Source organism: Phytophthora infestans, genomic scaffold, assembly GCF_000142945.1.
Source record: "Phytophthora infestans T30-4 supercont1.15 genomic scaffold, whole genome shotgun sequence".
Lineage (NCBI taxonomy): Eukaryota > Oomycota > Peronosporomycetes > Peronosporales > Peronosporaceae > Phytophthora > Phytophthora infestans.
This window is the reverse complement of record NW_003303744.1, coordinates 1115972-1129711: the sequence shown is the minus strand read 5'-3', so window position 1 is coordinate 1129711 and position 13740 is coordinate 1115972.

The following is a 13740-nucleotide window of genomic DNA, read 5'->3' as shown; positions in this document are numbered from 1 at the left end:
GAAAGTTGGGCTGTTTTGTGAAATCGTTTACAATATGATATTAATATAATCCACTTCTTTGTATGGACTATACCCTAACTTTATTGTATCAATCGAACAGATACATAAAATTTAAAAACTATACTTCATGACTGCATAAGCAAACGTCTCTTTATGTTTTTAGTTCATTTGAGACCGCGTCAAACAAAATGTTACTTATGAACCTAAGTACGAATCGCGATTTAAGCACTCTAAACGAAAGCAGGGCGTCTCCTCTATCGTTTGAGCCCTTATAAGCTGCAGAATGCTTAAAATTGAAGAAGTTGTGGTCGCTCAAAAATATTATCATCATTTATGGGCCCTCGAAATGACGATACATTTAGGAGTGTTGTGAGCTCAATATTTTTTCAATTTTAAAGATTTAGGTGTTATTTAAAAGCTCTTGTTAAAAGCAATTGAATAAGGGTAGTTTTACAGTTTTTTCGATGGAAGTTTACAATAAATGTCACTGTTTCGGTTAAGTACGAAAATCAATTTGCCAGCTCTAAGCTCGATTATCTCGATAACTCAAAGGTTCATAAGTAACATTTTGTTTGACGCAGTCTCATTACGAAAGGGTGTTTTAATATTTGGGGGAAATGGCCAATTTCAACCAATCCGAGAAAGCCTTCCCAGATTCTTCGCAAGTGCAATTTTTCTCAGCGACCGGCAATTTTGGGCCACTACTTCGTCGCTGCAGCTGTTATTCGCTACTCATCTGCGCATATACAGTAAGTATCTACAAGCATTAAACTTATTAACACATCTGCGCATGTCAAATACAGGAGTTCATGTTATCAAAGAAAACCCCTCCTGCAGGCAGCCATCGCCACAGATGACGTACATGTACGTGTAGGATCTTCAACGTCGAGGCCGACCTTGTTGAACTCGGCGGCTGGCCAAACGGACCTGTGGACACCTCGACGTCGGTCGGGGGGGGGGGGGGGGCGAACATGCGAAACTTCTAAAGCTATTCAATGCAGGGTTGCTCGAAATAATGTTGTATTTTATTGGGGTCCAAAGGCAGCCCTACTCTAGTCGTGTTTAATGTCGACGGCAGCTATAAGCTCCCAGCTCCCTCTCTCTATAAGCTTTACACGCTCTACAGATAGCGCAATTTCTGACTCATTCCACTTCCCCATCTGATTAACCTTACACGTTCCGACCATTCTAACTTCGCCATCCGTAAACGCCAGTACAGCCTTTGCCAGCTCGTGTCTAGTGTAGTAATTATTGCACACAATAAGACGGCGTCCTGTTGGAGACTGATGCGTCAGCGTCATTCGTCCAATCATTGCCACCCAGAGAGCTGAAGCCGAGTCCCGCTTCACCGATATATCTTCACGTGCTAGTGTCCTTGCTAGCGGCCGTCGTAGCTCATGAAACATGCCGCAAAAACGCTCCGCCGGGTTTCTAGGCTCAGTATTGCCAGATCCATTGTCGTTGATAGTATGGATATACAAGCTATCCCATCCCATCACAGCATAGAACCTGATGCCATACTTGCCAGGCTTAGAAGGCATGTAAGTTCTGGCTAATGACCGTGCTTTCGCTCGCACGGTGCTCTCGTCAAAGCTAGCAGCACCTGTAGGGACTGCTATTTCCGCGAATTGGCCTTGAATATGGCGCAACAAGTCACGACTATGCCACAGAGGGTTCATCAGCTTGTACGATTCTGTAGCACTGTTAGGTGCATGAAGCTGTATGTTAGCTCGCAAACATTCGAACCGGTTTCTAGGCATCGTCTCAGCCACATCCTTCTGTCCTAAAAAGTTCTTTTTGGACCAGAAATCTTTAATTTCGGTTAGCGGTAGAATACCCATCGCAACCTCGAGGCCCATGAATGCCTCGAACTCCGCGACAGTCACCTCGGCCTTGCCGATCTGAAGCAGTCTCGCGTTTCTCCAGCCTCTAAGAGTGTCTCTATATGTTGCACTGAAGAAGAGACCCGAAGAGGTCAGCTTCCTGTCGTTCTGCGTATGCTCGTCGCACCTGCCCCTCATGTACAATGTGTAGACCGCTCTTGTCGGCGATTCTGGATACGTAGGCGTTTTGCATACGTCCGTCAGATACGGATTGATCACCAGTTGCAGGGAGGTCATCGATAGCATCAGCCATCTCCTCTTCGTCGTTCAGGTGTGCCGACAGGGGTGCCTCATCGTGGTCCGTGTCAGCATCGACCTCCCAGTCTCCTATGTCGTTGTCAGCTGCATTCAGCAGCGCCTCTAAATCCATTAGTCGGTGCGGGGAGATGCGTGTCTGCGGGAAAAGGAGAAGAAATGAGAATGACAGGTCGCTGAGCGTTTTTGTGGTCACTACGGTACTGCAAGCTTGTGGGTTCTTGGAGACCTTTTAGACTATACAGTGTTTTGTTGTCGCTCGTCGAGTTCAGTTTTGACCAATTGTGTCCTTCTATCATCAACCTTACGGGTCTGTGTGGACCTATACTGTGTCTCATTTTGCTGGTAGTGAAAGGGTTAAGTGGATGACACGGTGATTCCTTGCTAGTGGCTCTCACACTTGGTAGATTTGCATGCTGTAGATTTTTCTACCCAATCAGGTTCAATGAACGTTATCTAGCCTGACAATATAAAAATACACTGCAGGGCTGCCACCGTACTACCGTCTCACCCCGCATATAAGGCATATGTGTTCTAAATAAAATACGGGATTCGCTCGACATCTATGTGGTGTAGCGGGATCAGCAAAATCTGCGAGATTGCCAGATCCAACTTACCAACTGCGCCCAGACACCGACTAACGGAGGGGGTCCCCCGATGATCCGTGTTCTGCTGAACTTTCCTCACCTTGTGTACCCGTCGGTAGGGCGGGATCTGCTCTCTCGGTAACTTCCGAAGAGTTCAAGTGGTGAAGCTTGAGTGTCTTGGCGAGACGTGGGGATGGGGTGGAGCAGCAGTGGAAAATCTTCACTCTGCGTCCGTGGATGGTTCCGTATCCTAAGCGAATATTCGAGCTTATGGATCCGGGGCCTAGATCGTGGATCTGGCCGTAGGGTTGCCTTGCGGGTGTGTTCCCTTGCCTTTGCGTTGTACTTGCCGCCTCCTGTGACGGGATCTTGAGAGTTGAGAGCCCCTAGGGTGTAACCGACCAAGTAGTAAATTCGGTTAACCTGTCGGATCTGCACAAGTAAAGGAAAAGCTCACTAGGTTGTAGGATCTGGCCAATGTATTATCCAGTTATCACTACCAACACTAGATTCGCAATTCCCAACCTTCTCGGAGCTCGTACGGCCAATGTAGTTCCGGTTCTTGAGGGCAGGAAGGCACTTGCGTGTCACTGTGCAAATTGGAGTCTGTATTGATATTTAAGCCTATACCTGCCTGGGTTTCTACCTTCTATGTCTTTCATCTGTTAAATCCCTTACCAGGCTCGGCTGCATGTCCCTTCTTCCCTTGACCCATCATCCCAGCTGTATTATCTTCAGATCCACCGGATCCATGGCGTAATCATTATGGTTACCCTATTATGGGTACACTCATCAGGATCCAGGTCGCTTAGATCCACTTCACTTGAAAGTGTACACTCGTCGTGGACCTGAGCTCTCACTCATCCAACATCATCTCGCAACCGTCTGTGATCTCCACTGTCCCACGAAAGCTCTAGATCCACTGCATCCATCATACCTATACCCTGGATCCAGGTCCCTTAAGGCGGGATCCTCCCTCCTTGGATCCTAACTCGAAAGCATGGGATCCGGGTCACCTCGTGGTGGATCTTGACTCCTCGTTAGCCGTGGCTACTAGATCCACCTTTAGAGGGCACCTACCATCCTTCCTTCATAGGATCCACACCCGATCCACTCTTGTATAGTATATCCCATATCCATTTAGGTGAATCCAAGTAAGGGTGGATCCGAGGTAAGTCTTGGTGGATCTTGCCTTCTCGTACATCGCTCATACCAGATCCATCGTCACTTCATACGGGGCGCTGCTCGTCATGGCTAATCCACCACCGGCAACTTGCATCCGTGCCAGCCAACCCAAATCCTTTTTAATCACTTGAAATTGTCATTGATTCGGGATAGTGACCCCGCGTCAGGCCCATTCTCTTATTTCTGAGAAAGCACGTTACCACAATCGCCTCCTGTACGTTGTCGGCGCTGCACAACAGCGTTCACGGCGTGCATCACCAGCACCCACCACCGTTTTCTCCCCTTCGCGACACATGTCTCCCGCCAAGCGTACCGGCAAATCGTCGGGCAAGGCCCCATCCACTACCCCTCCGGTCAGTCCGTCTTCTATGTCGCCCACCGATCTGCGGGTTCTAGCTCAGGCTCTTTCCGATCAGGTGCAAACCCTGACGGCGGAGCTCCAGACGGCTCAAGATGCCCAAGACCAAGCTGCGTCTCTACACACTGCCCAACTTCAGACCTTGCGGACCCAAATCCATGACCAAGCGATGGAGATCCAGGGGTGGGAGCACCGTGCGGCCTCTCGGTCGCAGGACCTGCGACTCCTGTTGGCTGATCAGGCGGTAGAGATCCGCGACCTGACCGGACGACTGGATCGCGCCTCCCGTCAACGAGACGTTATGCGAGATGACAACGACCATCTCCTCAGGGAGATGGCACTCGCCGGATCTGAGATCCACCAACTCCAATCCCAGATCCACGACCTCGAGCGGGATCTGGAGGATTCCAAGACTGCTGGGGCAGCGGCGGATGTGAGCTTGGACCGCCTCCGTGACGAGTTGCGTTTGACCCAGGAGGAGGTGGTAACCAACGAATATGTGAGATCCGCCCGTGGAGGGTCCCCCGCGCAAATCCACCTCCCTCGTCGCCGGATGTAGCCCTGGCTCAACTCTCTGAGGAGTTGCAAGACACCAAGGAGTCGCTCGAGAGGGCGTCTGCCGGACGAGATTACGCGCTTGAAGAATTCGTGCGTATGACTCGATTGCGGGACGAGATCCAAGCGAAACTGGCAGACAGCGAGCTCCAGCGGGACAAGGCGACTACCGAGTGGGCGGATGCCGAGCGTACGCAAACGGAGCTGGAATCCAAGCTTCGCCGCATGAGTACGTGGATCCTCTTTTAGCCCTTGCTAGTAACTCCATATTCACTTGTTATTGTCAATCTAGGTGACAAATTGAAGAAAGCAGATGCGACCACCGCGAAACTCCAGGATCAACTTTCCGCAGCCCAAACTCAGCAGCAACAGCTGATTCTGGAGCGCGATCGCGGCTTGTCGGAGCGCGATTTGGCACGTCGACGACTGGCGCTGGTGACAGCTGCCGTCTCGGATCCACTTCCTCCCTTGTCGGGGCCCTCTCAGGCTGCTAGCGTCTCTGCTCCTCTTCCGACGGTACGTGGGGCGGATTCGTCGACTGCGAAACGCCCGCGTAGTGCATCTCCCGCTCCTAGCACCGGATCCTCCCGTCCCCATAAGCAGGCCCGAGCTTCCCCGAAAGCCAAGCCCAAAACGAATCCGGTTTCTAAATCGGCTCCGCAAGCGGGATCCACTTCTAAATCGGCTCCGCAAGCGGGATCCACTTCTAAATCGGCTCCGCAAGCGAGATCCACTTCGGTGTTAAAGGCGGGATCTACACCCGCGTACAAGACTTCCGCTTCCCCCTCGAAGTTGGGTGCCGGATCCAAGTCTGGATCCACCGCTAGATCCAAGTCTACCTCGGCGTCCAAGACTGGATCTGCCGCCACGTCCAAGTCTGGCTCCGGACCCCAGACTGGGTCTACGGCGTCCAAGACTGGACCCGTTGCTACGTCCAAAGCGGGAGTGGGATCCAAGGCTGGATCCACTGCTGCTACGTCAAAATCTGGATCCGGACCCAAGACTGGGTCTACGGCGTCCAAGACTGGATCCGTTGCCCCATCCAACACAGGATCAGCGGTGTCCAAGTCCGGATCGACGGCCAAAACGGGATCTACGTCCAAGACGGGATCCACCGCCGGTCCTTCGGTGACGACGCCGGCCGTTCCCCGGCCAGCCTCCATCGGCCATCCGCCAGCCCGTGCTGGACCCGGGAAGGGGAAAGCTAAACGTGTTATTCCCCTGGGATGTGGACTTGGCAGCTCGGAGGACGACGAGGATGAGGAGTCAGACTGGTCTGACGGCTCAGGGCCTCCTAACCGATCGTCGTCGAAGCATACGTCGTCTTCCGGCCCGTATCCCTTCACTCTGAGCGATGAGGACGATGACGACGACGACGATGACGACGGGAGTCCAGAGGATTCGGAGGAGGCTGAAGCCGCTGAGGATGCCTTGGAAGAAAGACACGCGACGGGCTCTGTCTCAATCCCGGTCCGAAGGCCGGCGGAGATCCCTATCGACGCCGCCTCCACAAGTCGCTGGCACAGCCGGATCCGGAGGCGACACTGCGGGATCCGCGATCCAAGTCGACAGTGACGGCGAATCGGGTAGTGATGGTGGGAGAGGGTCGCCCCATGGTGGCGGTTCCCCCGGATCGTTTCATGGTGGCGAATCCCCGGGATCATCTCACGGTGGCGGATCCCCTGGATCCGTCTTGATCCCCGCTCCCCTGTTAACGGTGTAGAGGTGTTGGAACGAAGCTTGGGACTAAACGGAGTGACTTCTGCACTTGGTGCGGAGACCGGAGTGAAGGCACTTGAGCGGAAGAAGGAAAATTCGAAAGTGATTGATTTATCGGGGCTTACACTGTCCTCACTACCTAGGTCATCCAATCATTCTACTCGTCCAATCATTGGTGGCATAAACAACGTACCATAATCACAGCGGGATCGTATTGGACCGGTTCAGGTTGACCGGTTAATGGGTACAACTGGTACACAGTACCAAGACCACCAACCCTCAATACGCCCCCTCAATGCGAACACGCGTGGATACCGAGAGCCGCTGCTAGGTCCATGTGACGAGGCCCTGGGAGCGCCTTCGTCATGATGTCAGCCAGCATCACAGAAGTCTCGCAATACTCGAGCTTGACTTCACCACGCTTGACTTCATCGCGGATGTGGTGGTACTTGATGTCGATGTGCTTGGCGCGGCCGTGGTTTACAGGATTCTTTGTCATCTTGATGCACGACTGGTTGTCTTCTTGGATCTTGAGGTCGGGTCCAGTCTCATTGGCAGCTGCTAATATCTCGCACAGTAGGCGATGAATCCACTTGCCTTCTTAAATTGCCAGACTTAGCGCGATGTACTCCGCTTCGCTCGTAGACAGCGAAACACTTGACTGCTTCTTGCTGCCCCAGCTCACTGGCGCACCCATCAGCATGAACGTGTAGCCGGAAGTCGACTTGCGGTCCGCGAGGTCACCAGCCCAGTCTGCGTCAGAGTATCCGCGAAAGTCGATGTTGTTACCCGGTTTGTAGCAGATTCCATGCGTCTTGGTGCCTTGCAGGTAGCGAAAGATGCGCTTGACCGCAACCCAGTGTTCTTCTTGGGGATTCTCCATGAAGCGCGACACATAGCCCACCGCGTACGCATATCTGGACGCGTCGCGGTCATCAGGTGCATTAGTGCACCAACAGCTTCGGAAACGGAGCTTGTACCTTGGTCGCCGCGTCGGTTGGAACCAGTCGAGTGCTTATATCCACCGGACTTACCACAGCCTTGCACTCGTCCATACCAAAGCGCTTCAGTATGTCATCCACATAACGCCGTTGGCTCATCGTCACGCTGCCGTCCGGACCGTCTACCAATTCGATCCCAAGGACGAACACACACTTGCCGCTGTCAGTCATTTCGAAGCGTGTCTTGAGGTCGTCCTTCGTGCGTGAGATCAGCTTGGGTGAGCTTCCGGTGACCAGGACATCGTCGACGTAGACCAGTATGAGTACACAGTGGCCATCAACAACTTTGATGTAGAGGCACGGGTCAAAGGCCGAAACTTGAAAGCCGATAGAGCATACGAACTCGTCGAAAGTCTCGTTCCACACGCGCGAAGCTTGTTTTAGACCGTAAATGGCCTTCACCAATTCCAGGCAGTCGAAGTCACCGTCGAGCTCGACACCTTCGGGAACCACGCAAAACACGATCTCCCTCATCACGCCGTACAGGAATGCCGTCACCACGTCTAGTTGGTCTAGCGGCCAGCCAAAGTACTTGGCCAAAGCGATCACCATGCGCAACGTCACGTACTTGACAACCGGCGAGAACGTCTCAGTGTAGTCGATGCCGTACTTTTGCTTGAAGCCCTTGGCCACGAGGCGTGCCTTGTATTTCTCGATCGATCCGTCCGCTTTGCGCTTGATCTTGAACACCCACTTGGTATCAATAGTGCGTTGTCCGTTCGGCAACTTAGCAGCACGGAACACTCCTCGAAGTCGCATCGACTTGAGCTCAGCACGAATTACTTTGCGCCAGTGCACTTGGTCGGGGCCGCTCACCGCCTCTTGGAAAGTCGCTGGCTCCGATAAGTCCACCGCAGCTTCGACTGCGTTGGCAATTGCACGCCAAAACACGGGGGAAGTCGATTCTTCATCTTGATCTCCAGCCTTTTCTTCTTCGTTTACGTCTGCTCGACGTGAAGACGAATTGGTCGGCGCACTTGCTTCTTCCAGTCCGGGTCGATGACGCGTAGTTCGCGGTCTTGTGGCAGATTCATCTTCGTCACTCGGGCGGCTCTTGCGCTTCCCCGCCTGCCTGTGCTCCGTCTGACGCGAACCGTCATTGTCGATGTCGAGAGATTCGAAGTCCAGGTCGTCGACGTCTTCATCGGAAATTGGCTCTGAAAGTCCAAAGGTCGATTCATCGAAGTTGACATCGCGACTGATAACCACCTGCCCCGCCTCGATGTCATAAAGTCGATACGCCTTGGATACTTCTTCGTAGCCCAGGAACAATCCGGCGCGAGCCTTAGGATCCCACTTGAGCCGTTTCTCCTTCGGAGTTAAGATGAAAGCTCGACAGCCGAAGACGCGCATGTGTTTCACACTCGGCGCGGACTTGTACACAATCTCGAACGGAGTCTTGCACTCGATCTTTGGTGACGGCAGGCGGTTCTTCACGTAGATGGCCGTCATCGCCGCTTCACCCCAGAAACACTTGTCCAGCTTGGCATGGTGCAGCATGCTGCGGCCGATCGTAACGATGGTGCGGATGGCCCGCTCTGCCGTGCCGTTTGTCTGGTGCGCGTACGGAACCGTGGTTTGTTGCTCGATGCCCTCGTCTTCGTAGAAATCTTTAAGCGAGTTAGTCGCAAACTCACGAGCTCCGTCGTGTCGCACGAACTTGACCTTCTTGCCAAACTGCTTCTGCACCTTCGTGATGTACGTCTTGATGCAGTCCTCGCTTTCTGATTTGGCACGCAGGCAGAAGCCCTTCATGCATCCGCTGGCTTCGTCCACGATCAGTAGCAAATATTTGCTGCCACCAAGCGAGGACTTCTCCATGGGTCCGCAAATGTCGAAGTGAAGCAACTCGAAAGTGTCGTAGCGACGCTTGTCACGGTTGGTAGGGAATGGTTTTTGGACCATCTTGCCTTGCTGGCAGCCGCGACACAGACTTGGTCCGCTAGGCTTGGAAGGTGCTTTCGCGTCCTTGATCATCTTGTTGTCGACCATCTTGCGAAGCACCTCGACTGGAGCGTGACCCATACGCGCATGCAGGTCGACCGTCCTTCCAGTTGTCGCCGCATTTGCTGATCGAAGAGGCGTGCGAAGCCAGTAGAGTCCATCTACGAGATCCGCCGATGCCACCACTTGATTCGAGTCCTTGCGTGAGATGTGCATCTCAGTGCCATCGAACACCACTTGGAACTTTCCGTTCTTGTTGATCTGCGGTACTGAAAGCAGATTCTTGCTCATGTTAGGCACATAGAGCGCGTTCTTGATCTCGATCTCGCGCTCGGTGCCGTTGGGCAGGACCACTCTTTCCACGATGGTCCCCACACCCTTGATAGCCGCCTTGTTCCCGTCGGCCACCGAAAGTTCGCCTTCATTGCGCTCGATGAGATTGGCGAACTTGGACTTGTCGTTACAGATGTGGTGTGTGGCACCACTGTCGACCGCCTACATTCCAGACACATTCTTGTTCGTCGATACTCCACATTCCAGGGAAACCGCGAACGCTACTCGATCGTAGTCGTAGTCGTCGTCGCCGTCATTTCGCCACTGGATGTTGTTAGCTCCGCGTCCACGGCCGTTGCCGCCGCGTCGAGCACCTCGACCCTCATCCTTCTGCTTGGTCCAGCACTTGTCAATCATGTGCCCCAATTTCCCGCAGTACGTGCATTGGCGAGACTCTCGGTCGGTGTTGAACGCCTTGGCCGCGTTTTCAGTCTTCACCGTCGCCGTCTTCTCACCTTGTCGCTTGATGTGCTCGTTTGTGAGCACTTTCACAACGTCTTGCGACCGCAGCTCTGCGTTGCTCATCTCCAGATTGAGCACGACGTTTTCGTAGCTCTTGGGGAGACTTCGCAGTAAGCAGATCGCCACGTCCTCGTCCTCCATCTTGGCGCCGATGCTGCTGAGCTTGGCGCTGATGTTGAGGACCTCATTGCAATGCTGCAAGACATTGCCGCCTTCCGACATCTCCATGCTGAAGAGTTGGCGCTTCAGGTAGATGCGACCAGCCTTCTGCGACCCACCATACAGCGTCTTCAAGCGCGTCCACGCGCCCCACGCTTCCTCGCAGTCATCAACCACGTGATGGTAGTCCGCGTTCATGTGGAGCAACATCAGTCCGAACGCAATGTTGCTCGCCTTGACGTAGTCGTCCTTGGTCCGGATGTCCGTGAAGCTCGGCGTCGTTTCCCGGTTCACTACGTGCCATACCGACTTGGTTAGAAACACGCCACGCATGTAGCGGTTCCACGTCGCGTAGTTGTCACCGTTGAACTTGTCGATGGTGACCTTGGTCGAGGCGTCATGGGCAGAGGACATGGTGCTTGAGCTCATAACCTGTTAACGGTGTAGAGGTGTTGGAACGAAGCTTGGGACTGAACGGAGTGACTTCTGCACTTGGTGCGGAGACCGGAGTGAAGGCACTTGAGCGGAAGAAGGAAGATTCGAAAGTGATTGATTTATCGGGGCTTACACTGTCCTCACTACCTAGGTCATCCAATCATTCTACTCGTCCAATCATTGGTGGCATAAACAACGTACCATAATCACAGCGGGATCGTATTGGACCGGTTCAGGTTGACCGGTTAATGGGTACAACTGGTACACAGTACCAAGACCAGCAACCCTCAATACACCACAATCGCCTCCTGTACGTTGTCGGCGCTGCACAACAGCGTTCACGGCGTGCATTACCAGCATCCACAACCGCTTTCTCCCCTTCGCGACACATGTCTCCCGCCAAGCGTACCGGCAAATCGTCGGGCAAGGCCCCATCCACTACCCCTCCGGTCAGTCCGTCTTCTATGTCGCCCACCGATCTGCGGGTTCTAGCCCAGGCTCTTTTTGATCAGGTGCAAACCCTGACGGCGGAGCTCCAGACGGCTCAAGATGCCCAAGACCAAGCTGCGTCCCTACACGCTACCCAACTTCAGACCTTGCGGGCCCAAGTCCATGACCAGGCTATGGAGATCCAGGGATGGGAGCACCGTGCAGCCTCTCGGTCGCAGGACCTGCGACTCCTGTTGGCTGATCAGGCGGTCGAGATCCGCGACCTGACCGGACGGCTGGATCGCGCCTCCCGTCAACGAGACGTTATGCGAGATGACAACGACCATCTCCTTAGGGAGATGGCACTCGCCGGATCTGAGATCCACCAACTCCAATCCCGGATCCCCGACCTCGAGCGGATCTGGAGATTCCCAGACTGCTAGGGCAGCTGCGGATGTGAGCTTGACCGTCTCGTGACGAGTTGCGTCTGACCCAGGAGAGTGTGACCACCGACTATGTGGGATCCACCCATGCCGGATCCGCCTTAGGGTCGGCGCGTGGAGGGTCCCCCGCGCCAAATCCACCTCCCTCATCGCCGGATGTAGCCCTAGCTCAACTCTCTGAGGAGTTGCAAGACACCAATAGTCGCTCGAGAGGCCGTCTGCCGGACGAGATTACCCGCTTGAAGAATTCGTGCGTATGACTCGATTGCGCGACGAGATCCCAAGCGAAACCTGGCGAGACAGCGATCTCCAGCGAGACAAGGCGGCTACCGAGTGGGCGGATCCCAAGCGTACGCAAACGGAGCTGGAATCCAAGCTTCCCCGCACGAGTACGTGGATCCTCTTTTACCCTTTGCTAGTAACTCCATATTCACTTGTTATTGTCAATCTAGGTGACAAATTGGAGGAAGCAGATGCGACCACCGCGAAACTCCAGGATCAACTCTCCGCGCCCCAAACTCAGCAGCAACAGCTGATCCTGGAGCGCGATCGTGGCTTGTCGGACGGGGATTCGCCACGTCGGCGACTGGCGCTGGTGACAGCTGCCGTTTCGGATCCACTTTTCCCCTTGTCGGGGCCCTCTCAGGCTGCTAGCGTCTCTGTTCCTCTTCCGACTGTAAGTGGGGCGGATTCGTCGGCTGCGAAAGGCCACGCGTAGTCCATCTCCCGCTCCTAGCCCCAGGATCCGCCCGTCCCCATAAGCAGGCCCGAGGCTTCCCCGAAAACCAAAGCCAAAACGACTCCGGTCTCTAAATCGGCTCCGCAAGCCGGGATCCACTTCTAAATCGGCCCGCAAGCGAGATCCACTTCGGTGTCCAAGGCGGGATCTACACCCGCGTCCAAGACTTCCGCTTTCCCCCTCGAAGTTGGGTGCCGGATCCAAGTCTGGATCCACCGCTAGATCCAAGTCTACCTCGGCGTCCAAGACTGGATCTGCCGCTACGTCCAAAGCGGGAGTGGGATCCAAGGCTGGATCCACTGCTGCTACGTCAAAATCTGGATTCGGACCCAAGACTGGGTCTACGGCGTCCAAGACTGGATCCGTTGCCCCATCCAAAACAGGATCAGCGGTGTCCAAGTCCGGATCGACGGCCAAAACGGGATCTACGTCCAAGACGGGATCCCCCGCCGGTCCTTCGGTGACGACGCCGGCCGTTCCCCGGCCAGCCTCCATCGGCCATCCGCCTGCTGGACCCGGGAAGGGGAAAGCTAAACGTGTTATTCCCCCGGGATGTGGACTTGGCAGCTCGGAGGACGACGAGGATGAGGAGTCAGACTGGTCTGACGGCTCAGGGCCTCCTAACCGATCGTCGTCGAAGCATACGTCGTCTTCCGGCCCGTATCCCTTCACTCTGAGCGATGGGAGCGATGACGACGACGACGATGACGACGGGAGTCCAGAGGATTCGGAGGAGGCTCAAGCCGCTGAGGATGCCTTGGAGGAAGACACGCGACGGGCTCTGTCCCAATCCCGGTCCGAAGCCCGGCGGAGATCCCTCTCGACGCCGCCTCCACAAGTCGCTGGCACAGCCGGATCCGGAGGCGACACTGCGGGATCCGCGATCCAAGTCGACAGTGACGGCGGATCGGGAAGTGATGGTGGGAGAGGGTCGCCTCGTGGTGACGGACTCCTCGGATCTGGTGGAGGGGGGTCGCCTGGTGGCAGATCTCCCGGATCTGGTGGAGGGGGGTCACCTCATGGTGGTGGATCTTCAGGATCGCCCCACGGTGGCGGTTCCCCCGGATCGCCTCATGGTGGCGGATCCCCGGGATCATCTCACGGTGGCGGATCCCCTGGATCCGTCTTGATCCCCGCTCCCCCTAACTCGTCACTGCCAGGGATGCTCCCCGTGGCTCCGTTTGGTCCGGATGCCGCTTTCATTCCTGGTAGACGTGCTCCACGTGGCCTTCGCTACCAGAGACATCGAGCCT